The sequence below is a fragment of the Urocitellus parryii genome, chromosome 7 (genome assembly GCF_045843805.1).
Source record: "Urocitellus parryii isolate mUroPar1 chromosome 7, mUroPar1.hap1, whole genome shotgun sequence".
In the NCBI taxonomy this organism is placed as follows: Eukaryota; Metazoa; Chordata; class Mammalia; order Rodentia; family Sciuridae; genus Urocitellus; species Urocitellus parryii.
This window is the reverse complement of record NC_135537.1, coordinates 26576188-26581499: the sequence shown is the minus strand read 5'-3', so window position 1 is coordinate 26581499 and position 5312 is coordinate 26576188. Positions and strand designations below refer to the sequence as shown.

Genomic DNA, 5312 nt, shown 5'->3' with positions numbered 1-5312 from the left:
TTGGTGGGAACACAAATTAGTACAACCACTATGGAAATCAGCAAGGAGCTTCCTGCAAAAGCCAAAAGTAGAGCCACCATATGATCCAACTGTGCCACTCCTTGGTGTTTGTCAAATAGAATTAAAGTTAAGATATTTGAAAGACCCATGAGTACATTGTCACATAAGAATTCACAATAGCCATGTTATGAATCAGCCTTCATGTGTGTCAACAGAAAACCATTATATACACATATAATATATGTACATGGTATATTATATCATATATATATATATATATACCTGTATGTATATCTACACAATGAAGTATTATTTAACCATAAAGGATACATTTATTTCATTTTCAGAAAATTAATGGAATTGGAAACCATAATTTTGAGCAAAATAAAACAGACTCAAAAGAGTATTGAATGCTTTCTCTCATATGTTGGAAGCTAAAAGGAACAAAATGGTAGAGAGACTTTATAGAATTAGATGACAGACCAGTGGAATAAAGGAAGGGGATCAAGAGGAGGGAAGAGAGGACAGAGGAAGAGATTTGGTAGAATATAATTAATCAAATTATTTTTTTTCCTGGAAGAATCTCAAAACTTTTATTATAAACATTAGTGGCAAAAATTGGTGTTTTGATCCAGCATAGTGAGGAAGAATTTTAAGCTTGAGAAAAAAATATTCTGCACTCAATTGTCTTGGAATCTATGTGTTATCACCAACTTCAATCTATAAATTAACAACCAGACTTGAATTTCCTAGAATTGACTAATGGTCTCCATCTCCCAGTAGACTTAGTTCAGGTTGGGCTTCTGCTACATCCTTCCAGTAAGGAAGCAGCAAAGGCAGAGAAGAGACCTTCTTCTCTATCAGAGGCCAGAGGTATAAAAACAAAAATTCATTTTCCTTTGTTGATAGATGTAGTCTATCAAAGGATAAGTAGGATGAGAAGTCCTCACTGTCTTTCTGCATCATGGTCCATAGGTCACGGACATCAGTCCCACAGTCTTGGGCCACTTGTAAACACACTGGCATATTCATCAACAATGGAGTTCAAGCAATTTAATTTGCAACCTTGCATGATGCATTCCTTTTCCCAGGCTGTTTCACAAAGTGGAGTTGGCGTGATGAGTATGACTCGGTGCTCAGGGACATCCACCGACTTCAGGTACTGAACCATGCTTTTTAAGTTTGAAACATACTCTTCCAGAGGAATGTGCTCCTGGGATTCTTATCTTTTAGTGCACTGTCATTGGTGGCAAAGAAAATTGTAACTGTTACTGGGTTGTCCAATTTGTTCCCTTTCCTGATTAGTCTTGGAAGACTAATTTTGGCCCATCTGGTATTGTAACCTGAAAACCCACAATTCAGAACATCACGTTTTCTTACCAGTTTGTCAGCCAATGATGCTCCCCATCCACCCTGCTGAAAAGAAAACTGGGTGATGGATTCCCCAAAAAGCAACTCTGGAGGCTAGGGCAGAGAGCTCCCTCCAGACACCCCCGCACACACCGCCATATTATTGTGGGCCAAATGTCGAGTCCAGCTCAAATTATTTTTTATGTATGTATAAATATGCCACAATGAAATCTATCATTCTACATAATTAATATGGATCAATAAAAATTTTCAGCAGGATAAAGGAAAACATATAAACTCCTAGAGACTCTGATTTACTTTGAATTCCTTTTTTAAACTTATTTTCTTTTTCTTCTCTATTGATCACTGTGGGATTAATTCAGCATTTCAGAAAGACAAGTATTTTCCCAGAAAGAGAGTAAGTAGTTTTACAATTGTTTGCTTTATTAAAAATTTGTCTTGTCAGTATTGAAGAATTCTTCTAAGTAGGATATCATAAGGTATAATAAAGTTTCTAATAACCAGTGAGTAAGAAAATGCTCCAGACAGTAATCAGTCCTGTACACATGATGAATATAACAAGACTTATTCTAGATTAGAGACACATAGATGAGTAGTATCTAGAAATTAAGGCTTCCTTCAATCAGGACCACAGCCTCAAATCCTTATCTGAGATCTCAGGGAGTTACTAGGGCAGATTAAATCAATCAATCATTGAAACAAAGACTATGTAAGCCAGCAGAGAACACAGATAATGAAGGTAATTAAAGTGCCAAAAATAAAATTGCTTCAACTCTCTCCCTCGTGCTATCCCACATGGTATATATTTGGACTGTTTCATGTTGCAGTTTTTCACAGCTTAATCATTATAATTTTTTTACTCAATTGGAAGCATCAACAGTTCCTTCAGTATCAAAGTATGGATACTGGATACCATATTACTGGATAGCAGGAACACAAGTTATAGAGTATAATTTTCAATGCTTCTCCCAAAAATATGGAATCCATGTCTGTACAAATTGACTTTCATCTCACAGTCTTAAGTGTTGGAAGTGGAATGCAGATGTTCTTTGTGCATTGATTATATTATTATATTTATTTGATAATAAAAGATGTCTATCCAATCAAACAAGAACTTCCTTACAGGGGAAAGCAGCTATCTAAGTTCCTCATTCCTGGCACTATATGCCACTGTGCACAGTTGAGAACATCCGCCACTGCTTAATCCCACAGGGTTTCAATACCATTTGTCACGGCCAAAACTGGGTCAGGAGATAGACCAAAAAGAAGGTCTAAGAACTTGGACTTGACCTTTCAAACAACTAATAAGATTACTATGAATAGCCTGAAGATTTTATTTTGTTGTTGGCTATCAAGTTGGATAATGCCATGGAAACATCAGATAACCTTCCCTGTAAAAGGTGTATAAGGGGGACTTCTAGCTCTCTGTCATAGACTTCATGGCCATAATAGATTATGGTAAACTAGAGCATTTTTAAGAATATGCATGATGGGTTTTAACCAATTTGTCTTCTTAAAATCCTGTTTAGAGGTAGATTTAGAGTGCAGAACTTGTGGTCTATTGAATTCTACTGTATAATTCAAGTATCCCCCCTATGAAGTAGAACTATTAGTTATTGGCAGTTGAAACAGGCAACCCACAGTGAGGAATGAAATAATTTAAAATTTTCATTATAATGTAATTGAATCCACTTTTCTGATACACTGGATTGATGTGAAAATAAGCACATCAATAGATAGCATTCACATCAAGGTTCCCTTAATTCAATACCAAAAACCAAATTTGCCATGAGACGCATTCTCTTTTCCTATGAGACATAGAATAGGCCATGAGAGCCTGAGAGAAAAAAAATATAATCTAAGGAACAGTCAAGCAACCATTCAAGCTTGTCACAAATGCTCTGCATGTGAAATTAAATTTTGTCTTATTATCATTTTGTGCTTGAATCTTAGAATCTGATCTTTAAAATGACTCATGTATTGTAGGCAGGGTGTAGGAAAGAGTACATTTAGTTCTAATAAAAATGTAGAATCAGCCACTAAACAGAATAATGGAAGTGAAGATCAGTACCCCTTCCCAGGTACTTTTTAGAAGACTTCTTTAGTAATTTCCTTTGAAAAAAAATGACCAATTATTTCAAATTAGGTTTATAATTTACAACTAGATGTGATCTCCTGACAGTATATAACATAGCATAGTATCTTAAAAAAGAAATTTTAATATCTCCAAATATGTATGAGAAAACAGAAATATAAAATACCTAACATAAGTAGGACCTCACACTGTTAATAAAAAAGTCAATGAAATGGAATATCAAGTGTGAGATTTTGCTTAGAACTTCGTTTTTATGTGGCAGGTGTTGAATGCCCCAAATTCAAAAGGTATTTAAGTTAATGCAGTTATTGTATATTTATTGGTTATGTAAATAGGTGGCAAGGCTTTGGGCACATAGGATTCAGTAACTTGTTTTAACAGATTGGAATTTGTAGGAGTGGCCCTTGCATATGACACTCTCAAGGGGTTTAACTAGCTATAATAATAATAATAATTAAAATGATTTAATTGTTTATGTCCTGTTAGTTGGTACCTGTAATTTACTCAGAGAAAGTGCCACCTGCACTGGAGTCTACCTTCCAGTCTCCCCTCAGGTCTATTCCATGTTCCAGAAAGTGCACTGGTTTCCTCAAGAGAAAGAGGCCAAAAGACTTCTCCTCCACCTTCATGGTGCCTCGTGGAAGAGCTGGCTTCTTTTCCTCTTAAGTCCTTCATCTGGAGCACTCTTCCCCCTGAGCCACCTTCACCTCATATTTTTCCTTTTTCAACAAGAAGCAGGGAAGCTGAATTTCTATTTCACTAGAACCAGTGGGATTTAAGCAAATCACTAAAGTACTATTTAACCTGGCTAAGTCCAGGCTATACACAAAAATGCTATGGAATCTTCATAGCTTGATGAAGTTTGGAGCACATTATTGCTAGTTCTCCCCATCTGACAATAACCTGTGCATGCACCAGACCCTTATTTCTTTTCCAAACTCCTAATTCAGAAGATTTCCTACCTGGTTTTAACTGGCTTTGTTAACAGACTCTCTATAATTTCAAAATAGTGCCTCAATAGTCCCTCCGGGTCTCTGCTCCCCATCTCCATACCTGAACAAATATACCTTTCACTAAAGAAGTGGAACCTAAAAGCATTTGACCATCCCATCTCTTTCTCCAACTTAAAACCAATCCCTCCCCATCTCTTTGTTTTTCTTTTCTGTGTCTTGCTCCCTTTTTCTCTGACTTTGCTCATAACTCAGTCTGGGAAGAGCCATGACTAAACACAATCACAACTCAAAGAAAAATTACCTTGGGAATATTTTAACTGCTTTTATATATTTTGACCAATCTGTAGCTTAACCTAAAGTCAATAAATTTTCATATATACTCAGTTAAAATACTTACCTTTGCTTATTTTGTTGTCAGGACAGGAAACAATATGTGCTTATCTTTAAAAACAAGAAAATTTGCTTTTTGTATATAATATCCAAAGCAGTTTCAAGTCTTAATTAAATACTTTTGATTTTCAATTTGGAGGGCATCCAGTCCAAGTAAATAATCATTCTTAGTTTCTGTCTGTAAACATTTTTTAACCCAAATTATTTTTTTTCTTTGAACACAAATTCTCACGGCCAGAGCTCAATAAGGAGAAAGAATTAGTACTTACTTTAAACAGTTCCACAGTAAATGTGTGTACAAGAACTAATGTGGGCATTGAACTTCAATTTTTCCTCATAATTAGCTTTCTTTTAGCATTTCTGTATTAAAATTTTCATGACTTCTTTAATGTTTCAGTGTGCAAACACTCAATAATTTTATTAATATTTCTTATCATCATTGCTGCTACATAAGACTAATCTATTAGTAGTAGTAGTATTTAAATGCTTTTGTAAAAATGAAT

The 5312-nt window shown here is 35.2% G+C and overlaps 1 pseudogene; it reads right to left on the bottom strand.

Moving 5' to 3' along the window:
- Positions 1–759: 759 nt before the first annotated feature.
- LOC113179794 (isoamyl acetate-hydrolyzing esterase 1 homolog pseudogene) lies at positions 760–1509 on the bottom strand (annotated as a pseudogene).
- Between the last annotated feature and the right edge of the window lie 3803 nt (positions 1510–5312).